The sequence below is a fragment of the Nicotiana tomentosiformis genome, chromosome 1 (assembly GCF_000390325.3).
Source record: "Nicotiana tomentosiformis chromosome 1, ASM39032v3, whole genome shotgun sequence".
NCBI classification, from domain to species: domain Eukaryota; kingdom Viridiplantae; phylum Streptophyta; class Magnoliopsida; order Solanales; family Solanaceae; genus Nicotiana; species Nicotiana tomentosiformis.
The window spans coordinates 18,794,790-18,822,528 of record NC_090812.1 but is presented as its reverse complement, the minus strand read 5'-3'; the positions used below and the strand labels follow the sequence as shown (position 1 = coordinate 18,822,528).

The window sequence follows — 27,739 nt, the reverse complement described above, 5'->3', positions numbered from 1 at the left end:
AAAAATAGGAATTTCATCCCATTTGTCATTTTTGACAAATTGGAGCTTGAGGAGACGCGATTTTTTGATATAATTTCAAGGAAAACTTGAGGTAAGTCCCTTGTGATCATTTCTACTCCATAATATTGAATTATCATTGAATAATCCGACTAGATTACATGATTTTGAGGTATAAATCGGAGATTGGAACTTAGAAATTTGGAAATAAGATTTGTAGATTTGAGGGTCGAGTTGAGGTCGGATTTTGGTAAAATTGGTATGGGTAGACTCGTGGTTGAATGAACTTTCAGATTTTGTAACTTTTGTCGAGTTCCGAGACGTGGGCCCCACGGGCGTTTTTTGAGCTAAATTTCGGATTTTTATGAAATATTAGTATTTGCTTATGGAATTAATTCCAATAAATTTTATTGACCGGAAAAAATTATTTGTGACTAGATTAGAGGCATTCGGAGGCCGATTTGCGAGGCAAAGGCATAGCAGAGTAAAGAATTTCACGCTCTGAGGTAAGTAACAGTTTTAAATCTGGTCCTGAGGGTATTAAACCCCGAATTTTAGTATCATGTGATTATTTTGGAGGTGACGCACGTGTTAGGTGACAGGCGTGTGGGCGTGCACTGAAGGGATTGTGACTTGGTCCGTCCCGTGAAACTGTAAAGTTGAATAACCTGTTGTTAGCTATAAGCTCTCTTTGTGTTGAAGAAATTTGACTGTAAACAAGTTAAAAATCATGCTTAGGCTATGTGATAGTACTGTTGGGACCCACAGAGGTAGCGTACTTGTTGAATTATTTGCTAATTGCTGTCTTGTACTCATTCATGATTTTACTTGTGCATCATATCTCAGTCTTTCTTAATATTTGTTGATTTACTATGTTATCTTTGTTTGGGCTGATCTTTGTGATTTCTGATAGCCCGAGAGAATAGAGAGGTTGAGGACTGAGTAAGGTCGAGGGCCTGTCGGTGAGGTAAGGATATATGGCACGTGAGTTGTCCGTGCAGGATATTATAACACGTGAGTTGTCCGTGCAGCACGTGAGTTGTTCATGCGGATTATGGCGCTTGGGCTGTAGGAGCCCCTCCGGAGTCTGTGCACCCCCAGTGAGCGCGGGTACCCATTGAGTGTGAGTGCTGAGGGCTGAAAGCCGAGTGGTTGAGTTGTGGTGATGAGTTGAGTGATTGTTGCCTGAGAGGTTGTACTTGCTTTGCATTTGTTGTTGCAAGGTTGCTATCTGTCATTACTGTGAAATCTCAGAAAGATTTTATATCCGGATTACATAAAATTGAATTGTATAAAATTGATTTGACTTAAACTGCTGGATTTGAAAGCATGTCTATTCTTTACTGGAATCACTGAAAGTGAACTATAACTGTGTAGCTCGTCATTATCTTCAGTTCCTTAGTTATTATTGTTACTTGCTGAGTTGGTTGTACTCATACTACACCCTGCACTTCGTGTGCAGATCCAGGTGTTCCCAGATATAGCGAGTGCTGATCATTTCACGCAGTTGGTTTTCAGGAGAATTTGAGGTAGCTGCCGTGTTCCACAGACCTTATCTCTCCTTCTCTATCTCCTTGTTTACTGTATTTGGTCTTAGACTATTATAGACCGTATTTTCTAAATTTGTATTCATATTAGATGCTCATGTACTCAGTGACACCAGGTTTTGGAGAGTGTTCATGTCAGTATTTGTGAGATTTGTATTATATTAAATTATTGTATTTTCAAACTTAAGAGGAATTGTGGTTTATCGAGATTATCGGCTTGCCTAGTATCGAGATAGGCGCCATCACGACAGGTTGGGATTTTGGATCGTGACAAAATACCTATGATTTTACTACCCTATACATACAATATCAAGGGAAAAGATTGAAAAAAAGTCACTGAAAAGAAAAAAAAAGAAAAAAACTAAGAAAGAGGAATAAAATCATGTACTTACTTGGAGATCTTGAGAAGAACGGAGGTTGGAGATTGGTTGAGTAGAGAAGAGAAGGAAGGAGAAGAGTCTTGTGTTAAAAGGAAAATATGGGGGAAGGGATGAGGGCGTTTTAATTATGGGGGGAAGGAGAAGGGTTTGGGGACTTGAAGTTAGGAAGGAAAGAGGATAAGTGGGGTAAGTGGGGGTGGTGGGCGTTTAAGTTAGGGAAAATAAAAAAATTTGACTAAATATTTAAAAAAAAATTACTTGGACATGCCCCATATCCGCGGTCCAATTCACGGTCACGGATTCTAGGCAGAGGCGAACCAAAAATTTGCACCCATATCCGCGGTCCAATCCGCGGCCGCGGACGGGGGATAGAATACAGGCCAAAATCCGCGGCCATATCCGCGGTCCAATTCGCAGCTGCGGATCTCCGTCTCCAGCCAATTTTTGTCTTTGCCGCATTTTTACCTATTCTCGGTTTAATTTCGACCCCCGAATCCTTCCAATGCGCATAACTTTTGCCCTATACACTAGTAGATCGATCAAAGTCGTTCAAAATCAATTACAACAACCAAAGTAAGAAAATAATAGGTTGCCTCCCAAAAAGCTCCTAAGTTAACGTCGTGGCACGACGATTTACAACAAACCATGGGTTGCCTCCTAGGAAGCGCATGATTTAATGTCGCTGCACGATGCATGCTTTCATTATCACTCCTCGTTCGCGAACTGGGGCTCTTCCAAAGTTATCACCACTTTATCCCCTTTCTCTTCGACCATTACAAGGTAATGTTTCAACCTTTTCCCATTTACCGTGAACTTGTTTGTCCCATCTTCGGATTCAATCCCTATAGCTCCACTTGAGAACACTTGCACCACTCTAAAGGGTCCTGACCATCAGGACTTCAACTTACCCGAAAATAATTTCAATCTCGAGTTGTATAACAACACTAGATCTCCGGGCTTGAAGTTTCAATCTAAGATGTGCTTATCATGGATCATTTTCATCTTTTCTTTGTATAATCTAGCATTCTCAAATGCATGGAACCTGAATTCCTCGAGCTCATGTAACTCAGTGACTCTGCTGGTGCCTTCGGTCTCTATATCCAGATTCAACTGCCACAGTGCCCAAAGTGCTTTATGTTCGAGCTCTACCGGAAGGTGGCATGTGTCACGACCCGAAATTTTCCACCGACGGGACCGTGATGGCGCCTAACATTTCGCTTTCTAGGCAAGCCAACGTTAGAAAAATCGTTAAACCAATTCCTTATTCCCGTTCAGTAAATAACAATAATTAACTAAGATAAAATATAATAAGTGCGGAATATCATAAAACTGTATTAATTACTACCACCCGGATCTGGAGTCACAATTCACGAGCATTCTAGAATTTACTACAAGTAATAGTCTAAAAGAAATACAACTGTCTGAATGAAAGAAAACAGTAGGACATAAAAGATAGACGGGGACTTCAAGGTCTGTGAACGCCGACAGATCTACCTTGAGTCTCCGGACAGCGGACCAGTAGCAAATCTCGATCAACCTGAGCCGGTATCAAAATCTGCACAGAAAGTGCAGAGTGCAGCATCAGTACAACCGACCCCATGTACTGGTAAGTGTCGAGACTAACTTCGGCGAAATAGTGACGAGGCTAGGACAAGACACCCACACATAACCTTAACAATATAATCCTGCTAGTGGCACCAACAGTAAATAAAGAAACAATATGGAAATAATGGGAAGGGAACATACAGTGGGGGAATACAACGTAAAGAGTGAGAAAAATGAAAAGATAGAATTAAACCGAAAATCCTTAAACGAATTGAGCAATTAAAACAGCAAGGAAAACTGCACGGCATCACCCTTCGTGCTTTTACTCTCAACCTTACCAAATAATAAATAAGACTGTATGGCATCACCCTTCGTGCTTTACACTCTTCCTTACCATATAAATAAATCACGCACGACATCACCCTTCGTGCTTTACACTCTTCCTCACAATATAAATAAATCATGCACGGCATCACCCTTCGTGCTTTACACTCTTCCTCACAATTCACATAATCAATAACAACGGATAGAGAGAAGTTTCACAAAGAAATCAATATTTCATCAATCATTACTTTCACAATTTAATATCTCAACCACGAATCAATATTCACAATTTTATCAACCTTGGTGGAACCGGATATAAGTCTCCCAACATTTCAACAACAACAATAAGCATGGATAACAAGATTTAAGACTACAAATTTGCAAGAATGGAATTTCACTCGCATGTTATGACTCGACTACAATGCATAGATGCTCGTCACCTCAACTATACATCGTATTCAACAACAAAACACGTAGAAAATACTCACACAATACCTATTCCCTCAAGCCAAAGTTAGACACAACACTTACCTTGCTCCGAAGGCCACTTAATTCTCAATCATAGCTTTTCCTTTGGAATTCACCTCCAAACCACTTGTATCTATTCAAAAATGACTCAATAATATCAAATATTGCTAAAGGAATCAATTATATTTCATAAATTAAATTTCCCAAATTGTCCTCCAAAAAGTCAAAAAATCGACCCCGGGCCCGCTTGGTCAAAACCCGAGGTTCGGACCAAAATTCTTTTACTCATTCACCCCCGAGCCCGAATATGTAATTAGTTTTGAAATCCGACCTCAAATTGGGGTCTAAATCCTCAAATTCCTGAAATCCCTAGTTTCTACCCTAACCCCTAATTCTACCATGAAAACTCTAGATTTTAGGTTGAAAATTCAAGAAATGTAATGGGTAATTGAAAGAAAATAGTTTAGAATCACTTACCAACAATTTGGGGGAAGAAATGGCTCTTGAAAAATTGCCTCTCACCGTTTGGTTTTTGAGAAAATGAATTTTTGGCTTAAATCCCGTTTTTGAATTCTCTTAAGTGCTGGGCGACAATGTTCATCGCGTTCGCAAGAGCACTGTCACGTTCGCGAAGGGTACTGGCTGCCAAGCCTACGCGTTCGCGAGACCCAGCTCGCATTCGCTATGAAGGAATGGCTGACTCCCCCTCCCCAATGCCTAACACTACGCGTTCGCGATGGGCTTGTCGCGTTCGCGAAGGGTAACGCCCCTATCGCTTCACGTTCGCGACCAAGCCTTTGCGTTCGCGAAAAGGAAATATTCAGCTGCCCAGTTTACTCTTCGCGTTCGCGAGAGTACCTTCGTGACCGCGAAGAAGGACATGCCAAAACACCTGCTGCAGCAAAATACCAGATTTCCAAAGTCCAAAACATCCCGTGGCCTATCCGAAACTCACCCGAGCCCTCGGGGCTCCAAATCAAACATGCACACAATTTTAAAAACATCATACGAACTTGCTCGCGCGATCAAATCGCCAAAATAACACTTAGAACTATGAATTTAGCACCAAATCAAATGAAATTCTCAAGAACACTTTAAAATTTCTATTTTCTCAACTGGACGTCCGAATCACGTCAAATCAACTCCGTTTCTCACAAATTTCACAAACAAGTCTTAAATATCATAATGCACACGTACCGGGCTCCGGAACCAGAATACGGACCCGACACTAACAATGCCAAACATCAATAAATTCTTAAAAATAATTAATTTTCAGACTTTTAACTTTCATAAAAAATTCATAACTTGAGCTAGGGACCTCCGAATTTGATTTCGGGCATACGCCCAGGTCCCATAATTCGATACGGACCCACCGGGACCGTCAAAACACAGATTCGGGCCTGTTTACCAAAAATGTTAACCAAAGTCAACTAAAATTAACTTTTAAGGCATTAATTCTTATTTTCATCAATTTTCAACGTAAAAGCTTTCCGGAAACCTGCCCGGACTGCGCACGCAAATCGAGGAGGGTAAAAATAAGATTTTAAAGCTTAAGAGCGTAGGTACGAGTTCTAAAACATAAGATGACCTTTTGGGTCATCACATTCTCCACCTCTAAAATAATCGTTCGTTCTCGAACGGACATAGAAAAGTACCTGGGCGGGTGAAAAGGTAGGGATATTTACTCCGCATATCGGACTCGGATTCCCAAGTAGCTGCCTCAATAGGCCGACCTCTCAACTGCACTCGAACTGAAGGGTAACTCTTTGATCTCAACTGGCAAACTTGCAGGGCTAGAATTGCCACCGGCTCCTCCTCGTAAGTCAAATCCTTGTCCAACTGGACAGAGTTGAAATCTAACACATGGGACGGATCGCCGTGATACTTTCGAAGAATGGACACATAGAATACCGGATGAACAACTGCTAAACTAGGTGGCAACGCAAGCCTGTAAGCTACCTCCCCCACCCTCTCGGGGATCTCAAATGGCCCGATGTACCTAGGGCTCAACTTGCCCTTATTCCAAAATCTCATAACACCCTTCATGGGCGATACCCGGAGTAATACCCTATCCCCGACCATAAATGCCACATCACAAACTCTACGGTCGGCATAACTCTTTTGCCTGGACTGAGCTGTACGAAGTCGATCCTGTATAATCTTGACCTTGTCCAAGGCCTCCTGAACTAAATCTGTACCCAATAGCCGAGCTTCTCCCGATTCAAACCAACCAACTGGTGATCGGCATCGCCTTCCGTATAATGCCTCATATGGAGCCATCGAAATGCTCGACTGGTAGCTATTATTATAAGCAAACTACGCAAGTGGCAAGAAATAATCCCAAAAACCTCCAAAGACTATAACACAAGCGCGAAGCATATCTTCCAATATCTGAATAGTGCGCTCTGACTGTCCGTCTGTCTGTGGATGAAATATTGTACTCAACTCCACCCGCGTGCCTAACTCACGCTGTACAGCCCTCCAGAAGTGTGAGTTAAACTGCGTACCTCGATCTAAAATAATAGACACGGGCACACCGTAAAGGCGGACAATCTCATGAATGTAACTTTCAGCTAACCTTTCTGAAGAATAGGTAATTGCCAGTGGAATGAAATGTGCTGATTTGGTTAACCTGTCCACAATGACCCAAACTGCGTCAAATTTTCTCTGAGTTTGTGGGAGTCCAACAACAAAATCCATAGTGATACGCTCTCATTTCCATTCAGGAATTTCTAACTTCTGAAGCAAACCACCAGGTCTCTGATGCTCGTACTTAACTTGCTGACAATTCAGATACCGAGCTATATATGCAACTATATCCTTTTTCATTCTCCTCCACCAATAATGTTGCCGCAAATCTTGATACATTTTGGCGGTACCTAGATGAATAGAATATCTGGAAATATGTGCCTCTTCAAGAATTAATTCACGAAGCCCATCCACATTAGGCACACAAATACGACCCTGCATTTGCAAACATCTTCCCCCATAGCAAACTGTTTGGCATCACCCTGCCGCACCGTGTCCTTAAGGACAAGTAAATGAGGATCATCATACTGCCTCTCTTTGATGCGCTCAAATAAAGAAGACCGAGCGGCTGTGCAAGCTAGAACTCGACTAGGTTCTGAAACATCTAACCTCACGAACTGATTAGCCAAAGTCTGAACATCTGTGGCTAATGGCCTCTCACTAACCGGAATATATGCAAGACTGCCCATACTCACAGTCTTTCTACTCAAAGCATCGGCTACCACATTGGCCTTTCCGGGGTGATATAAAATGGTGATATCATAGTCTTTCAAAAACTCCAACCATCTTCTCTGCCTTGAATTAAGATCCTTTTATTTGAATAGATACTTAAGGCTACGATGATCAGTAAATACCTCACACGAGACACCGTAGAGGTAATGCCTCCAAATCTTCAGCGCATGAACAATGGCTGCCAATTCTAAGTCATGAACAGGATAATTCTTCTCGTGAACTTTCAATTTCCGCGACGCATATGCAATTACCTTGCCATCTTGCATTAATACTGCACCAAGCCCAATGTGAGAGGCGTCACAATATACCATATACGATCCTGAACCTGTAGGTAATACCAACACTAGCGTTGTAGTCAAAGCGGTCTTGAGCTTCTGAAAGCTCAACTTACACTCGTCTGACCATCTAAATGGGGCACCCTTCTGGTTCAATCTGGTCTTAATAGTTTTTCATAATCAATTACAGAATCGTCAATTAACTTCATGTTAACAAAAATCTCGTTTCAAACCTTCGCAATACTAATAACGAGATGCGAGACGTAAAGACCTCATAATTCTTTATCCGAATTAATGAGTCACATTTAACGCCACCTGGGCGGGCACCTACCTCGTAGGTTACAACTCAATATTACAACACGAATTTGGCAAGTACGCACAGAGAATTTCATACAAAAAAAAATTCAAATAAGCCTAGCAGGCATGACTCCCTATTAGTACTATCGTACAAATTTAATTTTCACAAGGGAGAATTTAAACACAAGAATTTTTGTCACAAGGATCTCGTCCTTATATAACTTCCACCGCAGCTCATAGCCCTGTTTAAACATATCAATTTATTTTAAAACACGAGGACCTCGGCCTCAGTTCGGAATCACAAATAATATGCACATCTTGCCAATCGAAACTTTCCATTTTCTCCTTTTCAATAACTTTCGTTAAACAAAATCACAACACATAATGAACCCCACACCGGTAGGGCGTATAATTCATAATTTGTAATTAATTATCCGGAAATACATCAAAACATACCGAAACAAGTACCAGAAAGGCACCTTTAGCCTCACAGATCTTATTAGAGTCCATCATGGAATGATAGGTGTAGTTATCTCCATAAAACCTCCCAACATAAGTAAACACATAAGTAGATTATAGAATTACGAAGCTCGCTCATAAGTGGAGCACAATAAGAGGACACGTCTTGATACTCAGAACCGAATCAAGTTAAGGAAATTATTCCTTTATTTTAAATCTAGGCCGTACCTATAACGACACCAACTGATGTAACGACCTTCACCATACCATAAAACAAATATAACAATGGCTGGGTCTCCACCTCTAGGACGCCTTCTACCCACCTTTCCTCCACCCTTAACTGGTCGTGTGGGTGGTGTAGTAACTGCAATGGGGCACGTAGCTTGAGTGCCTTGATGAAATATGCCTCTCCCAAGTTTGGGACAATTTTCTCATGATGTGCCTAGTATCGCCGTATTCATAACAACCCATTTGCGGGTTTGGCTGCTCATATTGAGTCTGTTCCAGATAACTGGAATAACCATTGTAGGAAACTCATGTCAGTGGTGCATTAAAAGAACTTACTGGAGCACCTCGATTAATTCGATGTGCGAACTGGGCTGGCCGACTACCCGAGCCCCCGTCATAATGATTTATACTCGCAGAGTAGAATCCACTGAATCCCCCAGAACCTCGAGTCGTCTTGGTTTCCTCACCCCGAACACGTTCTAATATCTTGGCAATTTCTACCACTAGTGGAAATGAAGTATCAGTCTGTAGCTCCCGAGTCATACAAAATTTTACGGTCATAATTAAGTCCTTTAATGAGTCTGTGGATTCTCTCTCTGGCTGTAGGAGGCAAGGTAGAATATGACGGGCTAACTTATTGAACCCGATGGCATATTATGACACCGTCATGGTGACCTGATGCAGTCGTTCAAACCCTATACGCCATGCATTATGGAGATCCCGAGAAACAAACTCTTTCAAAAGTTTTCTGAGAACCGAGCCAAGTGGGAGGTGTTGTATTGGCTGGTCTGCCCTCTTCATAGGCTTGCCACAGACACCTGTGGAGAATTATCTCTCCCAAGGACAATTTCTTCTTTTTTTATGTTGACTCAACACTGTTGAGCTGACCCATTTCTTAACATACACTACGATTCTTCTTTGGGGTAAACTTTACCCCTATTTATATACAATGATCACAAAAGTAGAGCTTCATACAGACAATTCTTAGTCCAGAATCTCGTCAACCATTGTACTTCCTCTGAAGCACCCCAAAATCCGCAACCGTGACGTCTATGCTGAGTAGACCTTCTATAAATTTAATGTTGTTTCTCTAACTCCTTTGGTACTGAAGTATAAGATTATTACAGAGGCGGACATACTGCAAGTCCCAACCTTATCCTCTACAAAATCTCAGGCCTTAAACACATGTAAATTTTTGGGAGAACCTTTCAGTACCACATATATACATTTCAGGCCAAAACTGATATAACACATGACTCGCAATCCATTCATTGATAGTGGACTCCCCCACTCGGCGCAAAGTCATAGTTCACCGCATCCGATGGTCCACAATATTAACCTTCACAACTCGTATAAATCAACCAGATGCCAAGGTCTGTTGCACCCCTCACCCCCACATTATTCACTGGGCGATCTCTTTATATGTCTGCATCTTCAGTCGAAATCACACGTTGAGGCAATGTTTGAGCATCTCTGGCTCCCTCGTAGTTCATCTGCGGTATCATAAACCGTCGACGCACAACTGATACCGAGTGTGCAATGTCATGCACGAGTAGATACAAAGGAATGTGAAATATATGTTTCAAGCAAAATCAATGCCGCACGATAAGGAATGAAAGAGGTGATATTATTCCTAAACTTCATAGCCTCTGAGAGATAAGTACATACGTCTCCATACCGATCCTCCAGACTCTACTAAGCTTGCTCGTGACTCCTGAGACCTATGTAACCTAGTGCTCTGATACCAACTGTCACGACCCAAAACTTCCCACCGACGGGACCGTGATGGCGCCTAACATTTCACTTGCTAGACAAGCAAACGTTATAAAAATTGTTAAACTAATTCCTTATTTCCGTTCAGTAAATAACAATAATTAACTAAGATGAAATATAATAAGTGCGGAATATCATAAAACTGTTTTAATCACTACCACCCGGATCTGGAGTCACAATTCACGAGCATTCTAGAATTTACTACAAGTAATAGTCTGAAAGAAATACAACTATCTGAATGAAAGAAAACAATAGGATATAAAAGATAGACGAGGACTTCAAGGTTTGTGAACGCCGACAGATCTACCTTGAGTCTCCGGACAGCGGACCAGTAGCAAATCTCGATCAACCTGAGCCGGTATCAAAATCTGCACAGAAAGTGCAGAGTGCAGCATCAGTACAACCGACCCCATATACTGGTAAGTGTCGAGCCTAACCTCGGCGAAGTAGTGACGAGGCTAGGACAAGACACCCACATATAACCTGAACAATATAATCCTACTAGTGGCACCAACAGTAAATAAAGAAACAACATGGAAATAATGGAAAGGGAACATACAGTGGGGGAATACAACGTAAAGAGTGAGAAAAATGAAAAGACAAAATTAAACCAAAAATCCTTAAACTAATTGAGCAATTAAAACAGCAAGAAAAATTGCACGGCATCACCCTTCGTGCTTTTACTCTCAACCTCACCAAATAATAAATAAGACTGCACGGCATCACCCTTCGTGCTTCTACTCTCTTCCTCACAATATAAATAATTCATGCACGGCATCACCCTTCGTGCTTTACACTCTTCCTTACCATATAAATAAATCACGCACAACATTACCCTTCGTGCTTTACACTCTTCCTCATAATATAAATAAATCATGCACGGCATCAAGAACACTTTAAAATTTCTATTTTCTCAACTGTACGTCCGAATCACGTCAAATCAACTCCGTTTCTCACCAAATTTTACAGACAAGTCTTAAATATCATAATGAACCTATACCGGGCTCCGGAATCAGAATACAAACCCGGCACTAACAATGCCAAACATCAATAAATTCTTAAAACTAATTAATTTTCAGACTTTTAATTTTCATCAAAAATTCATAACTTGAGCTAGGGACCTCCGAATTCGATTCCGGGCATACGCGCAGGTCCTAGAATTCGATACGGACCCACCGGGATAGTCAAAATACGGATTCGGGCCAGTTTTACCAAAAATATTGACCGAAGTCAACTAAAATTAACTTTTAAGGCATAAATTCTTATTTTTATTTTCAACGTAAAAGCTTTCCGAAAACCTGCCCGGACTGCACATGCAAATCGAGGAGGGTAAAAATGAGATTTTTAAGGCTTAAGAGCACAGATTCGAGTTCTAAAACATAAGATGACCTTTTTGGGTCATCACAGTATGCCTTTCCAAACACCAACTTGTACGGTGTCATACCAATTGGAGTTTTGAATGATGTGCGGTACGCCCATAATGCATCATCCAGCTTTTTTGCCCAATCAGTCCTTGTTGCATTCACTGTCTTTGTCAGGACACTTTTAATTTCTCTATTGGACACTTCAACTTGCCCGCTCGTCTGTGGGTGGTATAGTGTGGCTACTTTGTGGCGAACTCCATACTTTTCCAAAAGACGTGCGAACGCTCTATTGCAAAAATGGGTTCCACCATCACTGATTATAGCTCTCGGGGTGCCAAAACATGTGAAGATGTTTTTCTTTAGGAAACTTGTTACCCTTTTTGCATCATTGGTTGGGAGAGACACCGCTTCGACCTACTTGGAGACATAGTCAACGCTACAAATATATATTTGTTACCATACGAGCTGACGAACGACCATATAAAGTCGATCCCCCACATGTCAAAAACCTCCACCTCTTGAATTGTGGCCATCGACATCTCGTGACGGTGAGATATGTTGCATGTTCTTTGGCATTCATCGCAACTTTTGACCCAAGCATGGGCATCCTTGAACAGGGTAGGCCAATACAATCCCGATTCCAACACTTTTGCTGATGTCCGAATTCCTCCAAAGTGTCCACCATATGGTGAAGCATGGCAAGCCTGCAAAACAGAAGATTGATCTTTCTCGGGGATACACCTCTGAATCATGTTATCTACACATATTTTAAACAATAGAGGTTTGTCCCAACAATAGGCTCGACAATCGCGGAAGAACTTTTTCTTTTGAATTGAGGAGAGTTCATAAGGTACAATACTGCTTACTAAATAGTTAGCAATATCAGCATACCATGGCGTCTCCTCCATTGTCACAGCAAATATCTGTTTATCCGGGAATGTCTCTGTTATGTCTTCAACCTCCATTCTCTTTTCAGCTCCTTCCAATCTTGAGAGGTGGTCTGCCATTTGATTGTCCGTCCCCTTTCTGTCACGGATTTCCAGATCGAATTCTTGTAGCAAAAGAACCCAGCGAATCAAGCGTGGCTTTGACTCCTTCTTTGCTATCAAGTACCTAATTGCTGCATGGTCAGTATAAATAATAACTTTTGAACCAATTAAGTGCGACCTAAATTTGTCGAAGGCAAACACTACAACCAACATTTCCTTTTCCGTTACAGTGTAATTGAGTTGTGCACCACTGAGCGTCCTGCTTGCATAGTAAATCAGGTGCATCATCTTGTCTTTGCGTTGCCCCAAGACTGCTCCTATAGCATAATCACTGGCGTCACACATGAGCTCGAACGATTGCTCCCAGGTGGGTGTAACTATGATGGGTGCATCCACCAATCTCTTCTTCAGCTCCTCAAAAACCAACATGCAATCATTAGAAAACACAAAGGGCTGATCCTTAGGGGTTAGTAATTTTGGTAAAATCTTTAATGAATCGCCTATAGAACCCGGCGTGGCCAAGGAAACTTCTCACTGCCTTTACCGAATTGGGCGGTGGAAGCTTCTCAATCATATCAACCTTGGCATGGTCGACTTCAGTGCCCTTGCTGGACACTCGATGCCCCAACACTATTCCTTCTTGTACCATAAAATGGCATTTTCCCCAATTCAGCACCAGATTTGTCTCCACACATCTTTTGAGAACTCTTCTTAAGTTATGAAGACAATCTTCAAATGAATCCCCCACCACAGAGAAATCATCCATAAACACCTCTATAATATCCTCCACCATGTCAGTGAAAATGGCTAACATGCACCGCTGGAATGTAGCCGGTGCATTGCAAAGTCCAAAAAGCATTCTCCGAAAGGCAAAGATGCCATATGGACAAGTGAATGATGTTTTCTCTCTGTCTTCCGGGGCTATTGTGATCTGGTTATACCCCGAGTATCCATCCAAGAAACAGAAGTGGGACCGCCCAGCTAACCTGTCCAACATTTGATCAATGAAAGGCAATGGGAAATGGTCATTTCGAGTGGTTGTGTTCAGTTTCCGATAGTCCATACAAATCCGCCACCCCGTGACTATACGAGTCAAAATCAACTCGTTATTCTCATTTTGTACGACCGTCATTCCTCCCTTTTTCGGCACACATTAGACAGGACTGAACCAGTTGCTGTCAGATATGGGGAAGATGACACCCGCATCCAGCCACTTGATCACTTCCTTCTTTACTACTTCCTTCATATTCGGGTTCAGCCGTCGTTGATGTTCCCTGGAAGGTTTGTGCCCCTCTTCCAAAAGAATCTTGTGCATGCAAAAGGCTGGGTTGATACCCTTTATGTCTGTCATGGTCTAACCAATGGCAGTCTTACATTCTTGCAATACCTGCAATAGTTGCTCTACCTGCACAGCTAGCAAAACAGATGATATAATAACAGGCAAAGTAGCATTAGGCCCCAAGAAGGCGTACTTGAGGTGGGCTGGAAGCGGTTTCAAGTCCAGCTGTGGTGGCTCCTCTATTGATGGTTTTGCAGGTGGTGTTGCTCTCTCTTCTAAGCATAGAGGCTCGAACTAAGGTTCCCTTTTCCAAAATCCTTGACCTTCGAGAGCCATGACCCACTTTGCCAACCCTTCATCGTCCATCTCTTCCAAATTCATCAAGCATGCTTCTAGTGGATCTTTGACATTAAGGGTCTCATCCTCTTCTTGCAGTATCACATCCACAGCCTCCACTAGTGAGCAGTTTGCAAATTCACTGGGTCTCCTCATGGATTGTTGAACGTTGAATATTATTTCTTCATTGTTCAACCTCATTTTCAACTCTCCAGTCTCACAATCAATTAATGCTCTCCCAGTGGCTAAGAATGGCCTTCCCAGAATGATGGGTATCTCTTCATCCACCTAACAGTCAAGAATAACAAAGTCTGCAGGAAATACGAATTTCCCCACTTGCACAAGCACATCATCAAGAATTCCTGTCGGTCTTTTGACTGTGCGATCAGCCAGTTGTAGCAACATTGAGGTCGGTCTAGATCTGCCAATGCCCAGTTTTGTATAGATTGCCAAGGGCATCAAGTTTATGCTGGCTCCCAAGTCACACAATGCTTTAGCAAAAGCATAACTCCCAATAGTGCATGGGATAGTAAAGCTACCTGGATTAGACACCGTTTGGGCCATAGATCTTGTCACTACCGCGCTGCAGGTCTGTGCCAGAGTTACAGTGGACAGGTCCTGGAAGTCAAATTTTCGCGACATCAGGTCCTTCATCATTTTTGCATACCCTGGCATTTCCCTCAAAGCATCCATCAGTGGAATATTCAATTGAATATGTCGAAGCATTTCCATGAATTTCCTGTATTGATCATCTTTCTTTTGTTTTGCCAATCTTTGAGGGAATGGTGCAGGAGTCAACCTCTGTCCACTACTTGATGTCTTTTCTTTGTTGGAAGCTTCTGGCACATGAGGTGCCACCTGTTCTGTCACGACCCAATTTTACCTGTAGGTCGTGATGGCGCCAAACACTACATCTAGGCAAGCCAACTAATAAATTAAGCATACATTGATTAAACTTTTATTCCAAAAAAATAATAAAATACCAACTTCTACCAATGTGTGTGCCAAGACCCGGTGTCATAAGTGAATGAGCATCTAGTAGATTATACAAAACTCCAAATACTGTCTGAAATAAAATAGACAGAATATAAATATCAGAAGAGGCACTGGTAGCTGGAGAACGGCTCAGAAAGGCAGCTCACCACTATGCCTCTGGATGACGTGGGTATGTGATGATAGGTCCTCCACTAGTATCTATCTCAGATCCTGCACAAAAAGTACAGCAAGTGTAGTATGAGTACGTAAACAACGTGTACCCAGTAAGTATCAAGCCTAATCTCAAAGTGGTAGAGATGAGATGGTCGACTTTGACACTCACTATAGGTCAATAACAATTGAAATAAAACTAGGATATTTAAATCAATGTGATTTACAGAATTTATTTAATCAGCGAAAATAATCAAATTCCTTCAAATGTATCAATTTTCAATATATTAATTAAATTTCTTTAATTCAGATAAATTCCAATTTATCAATTAAATCTCATTTACAGGAGTAACAATTAATTCCTTAACAAGCAAGAATAATAATTCATTAAATTCCAAAGATTTTTCAATTTACTAATTAGCTTTACAAGCTGAAATAAATTATTAAAGCATCGTGTAATTATTATTATTATTAAGCACGATTTCTGCCGAGGACGTACGGCCCGATCCAGAGTGTCGTGTACACTGCCGAGGGACGTGGGCACGATCCATAGATGCATCTATCTTGCCAAGGCATTCGGCCCGCTCCACAAGAAAGGAGGACATTTTCTTATGTGCCTTCGGAAGGACAGTATGTTTGTTATAAGATAAATTTGGGAGGAGAACAATTTATTTTAGCAATTAATTGATTAAAACAGACAATCAAGCCTGTGAGATTTCCATCCTTTAATATCTTTATCTAACAATTCACAATATATATTCATATAGATATCAATTAACATTAATTAATCAAAGAATACAATTTACACAAGTAATACATGCTTTGAGTCCTAAACTACCCGGACTTTAGCATTAATAGTAGCTACGCACGGACTCTCGTCACCTCGTGCGTACGTAGCCCCCACAATTAGCAATAATTATTTAATCTTAATCACCTATGAGGTAATTTCCCCCTCACAAGATTAGACAAGAGACTTACCTCGTCTTGCTCCAATTTAATCCAAGATTTTGCCTTTTCCACGATTATCCAACTCTGTCTGGCTCGAATCTAGCCAAAATAATTCAGTACAATCACTAAAGATTGTAGGAAATAACTTCTATAAGGAAATACTATATTTTTAATAAAAATTTCGAAATTAATTAAAACTTCGCCCGCGGGGTCCACATCTCGGAATCCAGCAAAAGTTATGAAATCCGACAACCCATTCAATTACGAGTTCAACCATACCAATTTCACTCAAATCCGACTCCGAATCGATACCGAAATCTCAAAATTTCGTTTCTATGAGATTTCTAAATTTTTCCAAATTTAAATCTCAAAACACTAATTAAATTGTGAAAACAATAATATATTTATATTCATAGGCCAAATCCAAGTTAGAATCACTTACCCCCAATGTTTTTCCCTTGAAAATCTGCCAAAAGTCGCCTCTGCTCAAGCTCAAGTTCGCCAAAAATGGCAAATGGGACGAATGTCCTCTGTTTTTATAACACTGCCCAGCACTTCGGAACAGGGACTCGATCAGGCTTCGATCATGGCCCTCGATCAGGCCTCGATCGTGGCTTCGATCACAGGATCCAGCCGGGACCTCGGATCATGGCTTCGATCATGCCATCGAGCCTTACCTTCGATCGTGACTTCGATCACAGGCTCGAGCCTGGACCTCGGTCATGGCCTCGATCAGGGTATCGAGGTTGGGCCTTCGATCATAGCCTCAAGCATTGCATCGAGCTTGAGCCTTCGATCAGGGCATCGAGCATGGGTCTCGATCCTAGCCCTCGAGCCTTATCTTCGATCATGCCTTTGAGCCTTGCCTTCGATCGAGGCTTCGATACTGAGCCTCGTCCCTGGCTTCGACTCAGGCCTCGATCGTGGGCTCGATATCTGGGGCTCGATCTGAGGCTCGATATCTGGGGCTCGATCTCTGGGGCTCGATCTGAGGCTCGATATCTGGGGCTCGATCTGAGGCTCGATCACAGCCCAGAAAATGCAGCAGAAGAGAAAATTGCAGCAGCTTTTTAAGTCCAACTTTTGATCCGTTAACCATCCGAAACTCACCCGAGGCCCTCGAGACCTCAACCAAATATACCAACAAGTCCTAAAACATCATACGAACTTAGTCGAACCTCTAAATCACATCAAACAACGCTAAAACCATGAATCATACCCCAATTCAAGCTTAATGAAACTAAGAGTTTTCAACTTCTACGTTCAATGTCGGAACCTATCAAATCAACTCCGATTGACCTCAAATTTTACACACAAGTCATAAATTACATAACAGAGCTATGAAAATTTTCGGAATTGGATTCCGACTCCGATATCAAAAAGTCAGCCCCCCAGTCAAACTTTCAAACTTTAAATTCCTATTTTAGCCATTTCAAGCCTAATTTCACTACGGACTTCCAAATAAAATTCCGATCACGCTCCTAAGTCCAAAATTACCATACGGAGCTGTTGGAATCATAAAAATTCTATTCCGGGGTCGTTTTCTCAAAATATTGATCGAAGTCAAATTTAGCACTTTAAGGCCAACTTAAGGAACCAAGTATTCCGGTTTCACCTCAAACACTTCCAAATCCCGAACCAACTATCCCCGCAAGTCATAAATCATTACAAGCACCTACGGAAAGTTTTATTTTAGGGAACGGGGTTCTAAAATTTAAAATGACCGATTGGGTCATTACATGTTTTGAGACTTGTTCACCTTCCTTCGCCTTACCCTTGTCAACCTGTGCATGTTCAACTATCACCTCGGTGAGCTCTGTTGAACCATCTGCCTCTAATGTAACTGGAGTAGTTAGCATAGTCTTTCTCCTAGATTGAACAACTGCTTGCTCTCTGTCTAAATCCCTTCTATTCCTGAGACTCACTACCATTAACTGATTTGGGTTTTGCTTATTTGGGTTAATATTTGTATCTGCAAGCAATGTTCCTTGGGGGCGATTGTTCAAGGCCATAGACAGCTATCCCAGTTGAGTTTCAATGCCTTTGATTGCTGAATCAAGTGCTGCTAACCTTTCTTGCATCTTACCATTTGTTCCAATGAGTTGTTGTAGCATGCCCCTGATTTCTACCATGTTGTTGTCCTGTTGTTGATGAGGTGGTTGGTAGGCCAACTGTTGCTGATGCTGCTGATTATAGCCCTATTGCCTTTGATAAGGCACAATTTGACCTTGTGGTCGTGCGCCTCCAAAATTGGGGTTGTGTTGTGGCAAGTTGGGTCTGCACTGCTGGTTTGGTTCGGGTCCCCATTGTTGCTCACCTTGCCTCTGACCTCCAAAATTATTGACATAATTCATGTCTTCTCTGAAGCCCTGGTTGTCATTCTCACCACTCCACGAGCACACATATGACTGGTTTATGCAAGGAGTGCACAATCCTCCATTTGTTGTATTAACAATGTGCACTTGCTTTGTACCCATCTCATCAATTTTCTTTGTCAGTGTGCTCATCTGAGTCATGAGAGTGGCTATGTTCTCTGCATGGGAATTGTTAGGGTCAAGAGCAATAGAATGCACTATTGGTGTAAGTGGCGTACCTCTAGTCATCCAGCTTGAATTTTGAGCCATCTTGTCAAGAAGAATCTAGCACTCTGCGAATGTCTTGCTCAAAAATGCACCCCCAGCTGAAGCATCTACATTGGCCTTCAAACTATCTGCTAAACCCATGTAGAATCTCTGTCCCATCATCTGATCTGGAATGCCATGGTGTGGACACTTCACTAGCATACCCTTGAACCTCTCCCAAGTTTCTTGCAAGGTCTCAGTTAGTTTCTGCCTGAACTGCAATATCTCATCAATCTGCCTTGCAGTCTTGTTGGGAGGATAAAACTTGTTTAAGAACTGTTTGACTAATTCTTCCCAAGTGTCAATGGAGTTTATTGGGAGCGAATTCAGCCAAGTTTGAGCCTCTCCAGTCACAGAGAATGGAAACAGTAATAGCTTGGTGGCTTCAGGAGTCACATTCGGCTGTCTTTGGGTCACATATATTGATAGGAAATTCTTCAGATGTTGTTGTGGGTCTTCAATGTATGACCCAAAGAACAATCCCTTATTTTGCAACAGATGCAACATGTTGTTGGTGATCTCGAATGTCTCCATTTGTATCTGAGGTACAGCAATGGCGGTGGCTAGGTTATCAGCAGTTGGTAGTGCCCAATCATAAAGAGCAGCTTTTGGAACAAGAGGTTCCACCACTCCATTGTTTGGGTCAACCCGATTATTCCGATTGTTTCGTTGACATCGTCCACGTTGTCCATTTCATTTTCGAGTGTGTGTTTTTGTTGTAACTGTTTGTTCTTCTTGTTGGCTCGATTTAATGCCCTGAATGCTTTCTCGGGGTCTGAGAGTCCTTCAAAAAGTTCACAAGTCCTCGAAGAACTTCTAGGCATACACCTGAGTCATAGGAGAATTCAAACGTGAGAATTTCAAAGGAAAAATTTAAACACCATAAGAAATTGATCTAAACTAAGAATCCTAGCAATTCTTCTAAGTTGTAATAAATAACACCGTTAGTTCCCCGGCAACGGCACCAAAATTTAATCACGCCCAACTATGCCTTGTAAAAAGTACTAAGCGGTCGCTGCAAATATAACCCGGTTCAAGTCCGGAGTCGAATACCACAGAGAACTAACCTATTTACTACAACTTTAAATAATGCTAATGATAAGCTGAGACAACTTTTGGATGCAAGAGTTTTATGAATAAGCAGTGGAATTTATTTAGCTAAGGAAAAATGACAATATAATTAGCAATAATCAAGACTAAAATTGAATTCAAGGGTAAAAGGATCTAGGGCTATTGATTTTCCCAATTGCCGGATTAATTCTTAACTCTTTAGCTATAATCTCGTCATAGTACTCTATGAGGATTATGAGTTCCGGGCTACCGTAATTATCTCTTGATCAATTACAATAATTTACTAGAAGCATTCTCTCAAACTACTCTAGTTAACAATTTATGCAACTCAGAATTATCCCACCAAAGCTTCGTTATTTCTAACCACACTTTTAAATTCAAGTAATTAATTTCTTAACTTACCCAAAAGTGGTATTGTTCAACAACAATCTAACCAAGTATTCTTTTTCAAGCAACACAAGGTAACTAGACACGATTAATCAAGGGCCCTTTCAATTAACCACAATACAATACGTAGTTGAACAATCATAGAACAAACACGGCTCAATTATAACAAAATAGAGTCAAGACTTCATCCAACAATTAGTTCCATCAACCCTAGATAATAGATTTAGCTACTCATACTAATGGAAAACAAATCATTAAAATAATTCATAATCAACAAATAGAAGTATGAAGAAGAAGATGAAAACTCTTAGGAAATTATCCGTCTTATCTCCCTTGTTCTTGCCTCTAAAATCTTCTAAAACCAGCTATCTCTCACTTCTGGGTGAGTTTAGGCTTCATATAGGTTTAGGCTAGTCGCCTAGGAAATTACATAATTAACCCTGCGTGTTTGACTTTCGTCCGCCCGTCCGCGGTCGCGGATTCGACCGCGGATTTCCACTTCCTCACTGCCTTGAGTTCGCGGGCCAATTCGCGGCCCACTTCGCGGCCGCGCACTTGGAGGGGTCGTCTCGCTTGCTTTTTTCGCTCCTTTTCGACCGGACTAACCTTCGATTGGCCTTTCACACTCCATGTTGACTCCAAAACACTCGTTAGCTCCCTCCTAGCTCGGAGTATCTCCTGCAAAGCATCAAATTCTTAATTAGAGCATTTTGTTATCTTTTAGCATTCAAATACTTCCTCTGTTTCAATTTATGTGAACCTATTTCCTTTTTAGTCCGTGCCAAAAAGAATGACCTCTTTCCTTATTTGGAAACAATTTACCTTTATACAATGATTTATAGCCACACAAAATATATGTGCCTCATTTTACACCACAAGTTCAAAAGTCTTCTCTCTTTTATTAAACTCCGTGCCCAGTCAAATGGGTTCACATAAATTGAAGCGGAGGGAGTATTAATAATGTGCGGCTAAATTAGAGTATAAATAGTATCTAAATTGCATAAATATAGCCTACTATCAGTGGTGCATGCTATTTGCAGATGATATTGTACTGATTGACGAGACGCGAGACGGTGTGAACGTGCAATTAGAGGTATGGAGGCAGACCCTAGAATTTAAAGGTTTCAAGTTGAGCAGGACTAAGACAGAATACTTGGAGTGTAAGTTCAGTGTCAAGACTCATCAAGGGGAAGGGGAGGTGAGGCTGGGCTCGCATGTCATCCCTAGGATAGGGAGTTTTAAGTACCTTGGGTATATTATTCAGGGGGATGGGGAGATTGATGGAGATGTCACACATCGTATTGGGGCGGGATGGATGAAATGGAGACTCGCTTCCGCTGTTTTGTGTGACAAGAAGGTGCCACCAAAACTTAAGGGTAAGTTCTACAGAGTGGTTGTCAGACCAACGATGTTGTATGGGACTGAGTGCTGGCCAGTCAAGATCGCTCATGTCCAAAAGAAAAAAGTAGCAGAGATGAGGATGTTGAGATGGATTTTTGGGCACACCGGGTTAGATGAGATCAGAAATGAGGTTATATGCGACAAGGTGGGTGTGACCCCTATTTATATAAGATGCGGGAAGCGCGACTTAGGTGGTTTGGTCATGTAAGGAGCACAGACGCACCGGTTAGGAGATGTGAGAGGTTGACATTGGAGGACCTACGGAGAGGTAGAGGTATGCCAAAGAAGAGGTGGGGAGAGGTGATTAGGCAAGACATGGCGCAGTTTCAGCTTACGAGGACATGACCCTTGATAGGAAGATATGAAGGTCGAGGATTAGGGTAGTAGAGTAGGTAGTCTAGAGTGTTCAAAACAGTAATATTGGGCAGTCTCGCTTTCTGTTAGTAGTAGTTTTTATGACTAAATGTTATTTTCTTTCATTGTTGATCACCTTACTATCTTGTTGTTTTTATTCTGCTTTTATATGGCTTTTTGGTACTGTCCCTTCTTCTCTATATTTTCATTAATGTGGTGCTTATACTTTCCTGAGCCGAGGGTCTATTGGAAATAACTTATCTATCCTCACAAGGTAGGGGTAAGGTCTCGTAATACTACCCTCTCCGGACCCCATAATGTGGGATATTAGTGAGTATGTTGTTGTTGTTGTTAGTACGGGTAGAAAGGCCATGATTGTCAGTTCACTGAAGAGTTCTAGAACTATTATAATAGACCTATTATAAAAGGAATTGTTCGAGTAAAAATTTGAAACCAACAGAACTAGGAGAACGAAAGTCTTATTTTGTGAAAATATTCCTAATTACCCGTTACTCATTTTCCAACAGAATTAGGAGAACGAAAACACATATAAGGTTGTTACAAAGTATCTCCAAATTTGATTGCAGACATGCTACTTTAATGACATTTTAGGGTTATCATCACTTTTAGCCCGCGTCAGAAATTATTTATATTTAGTAGCCAAAATAAATGTATAAAATTTATATAATTTGGTATATATTCGGCTATTATTTTGAGAGCGACTATATAGTGTTATTTTTCCGATATTTTATTTGTTGGAGAAAAGTAAATTTAAGCGTCAAGAATGTTCTTTGAAGCTTTGGTATGTTAATTTTTAATAGTTTTTAATCCTATTTTTGCAAAAATAAATAAATCTTATGACATAATATAAGTTACTTATTGTTTGATGTTCTTAAAATAGGAGATTGCATCCATGGAGAGTATGTTAATCTCTTTGATGATGTCGTAATAGTGAAGCTTGTAAAATTATGGTAGAAAAGTGAAATAGCGGTCGATACAAATTTACAATAATGTTATATTTAAGCAAGAAATCTAATGGGTTTAAAATTTAAAATTTTACATTGAATATGTAACATATTTATTCGCTTTACATATAATTATATCAAAATTTGAACAATAGAGTTTTTGAGGTATTTAATGTTAATGACAAGTTAATTTATTGAGTAAATGGATTAGAGAAAGATAGTAGTGGATGATTAAAAAAAAAACAATAGGAGTATATAGAAGGCTAATTTCTTCTTTCCTTATTTAGGAAAAGTAGAAAGTGACAAAAGGGTTATGGAAAAACTATAGCTTTATACCGTTATCATTCAACTTTTGTCATCTAAGTATGTAAAGGAATTTCCACCGCAAATAAAATTTATCTTGAATAAAAGTAAATTGCATATTTTATATAAACTTATTTCACCATTTCAAGTTAGAAGTAGATGTTTATAGGGACGAAGAATGCGACACAGAAGAGGTGAAGATAATCTCATCAATAATACCAGATTCAACTCTAATTCTGATGAGAAAATTTTATTTTCTGACAATATCAGGTTAATGATTGGGGAAGATGAAGCCGAAAATATTACGAGTTTGCAAGGAAACTTGAAGCAAAATATCTAGCATGAATTATCATTTAAATAAAATTTCATATTGGATAAATTATCATTAAAATACTGTCATATTATTTAGGACTTTAAAATTAACTATGATTTTGGTATAAAACTAAAGTTTACATTGACATGAAAAAGTGATACTCGTATCTAATATCGTTATCAAGTAATTGTCTTTATCAATTTTAATATAGTAATAGCTTAAAAAAATATATATAAAAAATAATACAACTATAAATGTCGCATGAGAGCTCGCCTTTGTTAGGGAATTAAGTACAAAAACTTCGCTTTGCTCTCTCGTAGGACATACTATTTATATATTTAATTTTTTTCCCTCTTGAAATGCTTAAAACTAAATCTTTGTTTTTAATGTCTACCTACAACACACAAGCGATGTATAAAAAATATAGACACCTGCATACATTAAATATATTTATCTGTTATATATGCATTTCTAAACTTCGATGGCTTGATCTTGTTGGATAGTTTCATACGTTTTCGAGCGTGTAATAGTTTTATTTTAATGTTTTGTAAGGAGTAGGTATTACTCACTATTGAAAAGTTTGTGTTACTATAAAATTGGGGATAATTTTTTTTTAATAATATTATTTTACCTCATTATTGAAAATTAGTGTTTAATAACATCCTTGTACCTCATAAAACAAATATAATGTAATTACAATAATATTACCTAACATTTTTCTTTTGTGATAATTGATAGGGAATAATGTGTAACGCACGTTCGTAGAAACTAGTATATAATAATAGGATTGAAGTTCGAACGAGAAAGGTGTGATACTTGGTAAGTTTCATTTTTATTGGCCTGTTTGGTCATATACTCGTGTGTAACTGTTTTTAAGGGCAGTATCACTTATGTGATTTTACAAAAACTTTAGTAAATTGCCTAAGAACATATAACATCAAACTGCTTTTAGTATTAAGCTTTACTTTGAGGTTAGTGGCATGGTTTGTATGGAATTTTTCACATTTTACAGAGAACTATATTATGTACATTATATTAAAGCTTGTTATTATTTAATATAAGGGAAAATGCATAAGCACCGGCAGATTTCCAACTACACACTTTTGTAGAGTTTTATTACCCCTTTGAACTAGGGGTGTTCAAAATCAAACCGAAACCGAAAATCGAATTGAAACCGAAGCTTAATAGTTTATTGGTATCGGGTTAACGGTTTAACGGACGGGGAACGGATTGAAATTTTTTTATTAACGGCTTATCGGTTTGGGGACGGATTATTCAATTTTCTTAATGGATAATCCGTTAACCCGTTATTATATATATATATATATATATATATATATATATATATATATATATATATATATATATATATATATATATTCTATTTTTATCCATATTACTGCTCTGAACAATTGTACGAAGTGCAAAGTGAATTGTACTGATTTATTTTTATCCATAAATATGAATTGATATTCTTGGATGTTGTTTCTTCAAAGTAGTGGGTTAATTAGTTATATGGGCAGAGGTGTTGTCCAAACATGTTTTTAATTATTACTCCCAACTTGTATGTATGGCACTTTTAACTTTGACCCAACAAGCTTGTTCGCTCGAACGAGTTTCATATATTGAAGAAAGGTCCACGATTATCCAACTATGTTTGGCTCAAATCTAGCCAAAATAATTCGATACAATCACTAAAAATTATAGGAATCAATTCTATAAGAAAATACTACATTTTAAATAAAAATCTCAAAATTAATTAAAAATTCATCTGTGGGGCTCACGTCTCGGAATCCGGCAAAAGTTATGAAATCCGATGACCCATTCAATTACGAGTCCAACCATACCAGTTTCACTCAAATCCGACTCTGAATCGATACCGAAATCTCTAAAAAATTCGTTTCTACGAGATTAATAAAATTTTCCCAAATCTAAATCTCAAAACACTAATTTATGGTGAAAACAATGATATACTTGTATATGTAGACCAAATCCGAGTTAGAATCACTTACCCCAATATTTTTCCCTTGAAAAATTGACAAAAGTCGCCTCTGCTCAAGCTCAAGTTCGTCAAAAATGGCAAATGAGACGAATGTCCTCTTTTATAAACTGCCCAGGCAGCCTTCAGAAATTGGGCCTCGATCGTGGCTTCGATCGTGGCCCTCGAGCCTGGGCTTCGGTCATGGCCTCGAGCTTGGGACTTGGTCATGGCCGCGATCAGGCCTCGAGCCTGAGACTCGGTCATGGCCTCGATCAAGTTCGATCTTGGGTCTTGATCCTGGCCCTCGAGCCTTGCCTTCGATCATGGCCCTCGAGCTGGACCTTCGATCGTTGCTTCGATACTGAGCCTCGTCCCTGGCTTCGACTCAGGCCTCGATCGTGGGCTCAATTTCTGGGTTCGATCTGGGGCTCGATAGCTGGATTCGATCTGGAGCTCGATCACAGCCCAGAATATACAGCAGAAGGGAAAATTGGCAGCAGCTTTTTAAGTCCAACTTTTGATCCGTTAACCATCCGAAACTCACCCGAGGCCCTCGGGACCTCAACCAAATATACCAACAAGTCCTAAAACATCATACGAACTTAGTCGAACCTCTAAATCACATTAAACAACACTAAAATCATGAATCATATCCCAATTCAAGCTTAATGAAACTAAGAGTTTTCAACTTCTACATTCGATGTCAGAATCTATCAAATCAACTCCGATTGACCTCAAATTTTACACACAAGTCATAAATGACATAACGGAGCTATAAAAAGTTTTGAAACTGGATACCGACTCCGGTATCAAAAAGTCAACTCATCGGTCAAACTTCCAAACTTAAATTCTTGTTTTTAGCCATTTCAAGCCTAATTTAACTACGGACTTCCAAATAAGGTTCCGAACACGCTCCTAAGTCCAAAATCACCATACAGAGCTGTTGGAATCATCAAAATTCTATTCCGGGGTCGTTTTCTCAAAATGTTGACCGAAGTCAAACTTAGCACTTTAAGGCCAACTTAAGGAACCAAGTGTTCCGGTTTCATCCCAAACACTTCCAAATCCCGAACCAACCATCCCCGAAAGTCATAAATCATTACAAGCACATACGAAAAGTTTTATTTTTAGGGAACGAGGTTCTAAAAGTTAAAATGACCGGTTGGGTCATTACATTCTCCACCTCTTAAACAAATATTCGTCCTCAAACAGGTTTAGAATTGTACCTGGAGTGCTGAATAAGTGTGGATATCTGCTCCGCATGCCTTCCTCGGCCTCCCAAGTCGCTTTCCCGACTGGTTGGCCCCTCCACTGGACTTTTACTGCAGAAATCTTCTTGGATCTCAACTGACGAACCTGTTTATCAACAATGGCAATTGGCTCCTCTTCATAACCCAAGCTATTATCTAGATGAACTGTGCTAAAGTCTAACACATGTGATAGGTCGGCATGATACTTCCGGAGCATAGATACGTGAAAAACCGGATGAACTCCCGATAGGCTGGGAGGCAATGCAAACTCATAAGCAACCTCCCCAACTCGTTTCAACACCTCAAATAGGCCTATAAACCTTGGGATCAACTTGCCCTTCTTCCCGAATCTCATAATTCCCTTCATCGGCGAAACCTTCAAGAGAACTTTTTCACCTACCATAAATGATATATCACGCGCTTTCTGATCTGCGTAACTCTTTTGTCTGGACTGTGCTGTACGAAGTCGCTCCTGAA

At 40.2% G+C, this 27,739-nt stretch overlaps 1 non-coding gene across 1 annotated transcript; it reads left to right on the top strand.

The window, feature by feature from the left end:
- Positions 1–19,370: 19,370 nt before the first annotated feature.
- LOC117280527 (small nucleolar RNA R71) lies at positions 19,371–19,477 on the top strand. Its single transcript, XR_004511061.1, has one exon. It is a non-coding gene; the product is annotated as a small nucleolar RNA R71 (small nucleolar RNA).
- Positions 19,478–27,739: the final 8,262 nt, after the last annotated feature.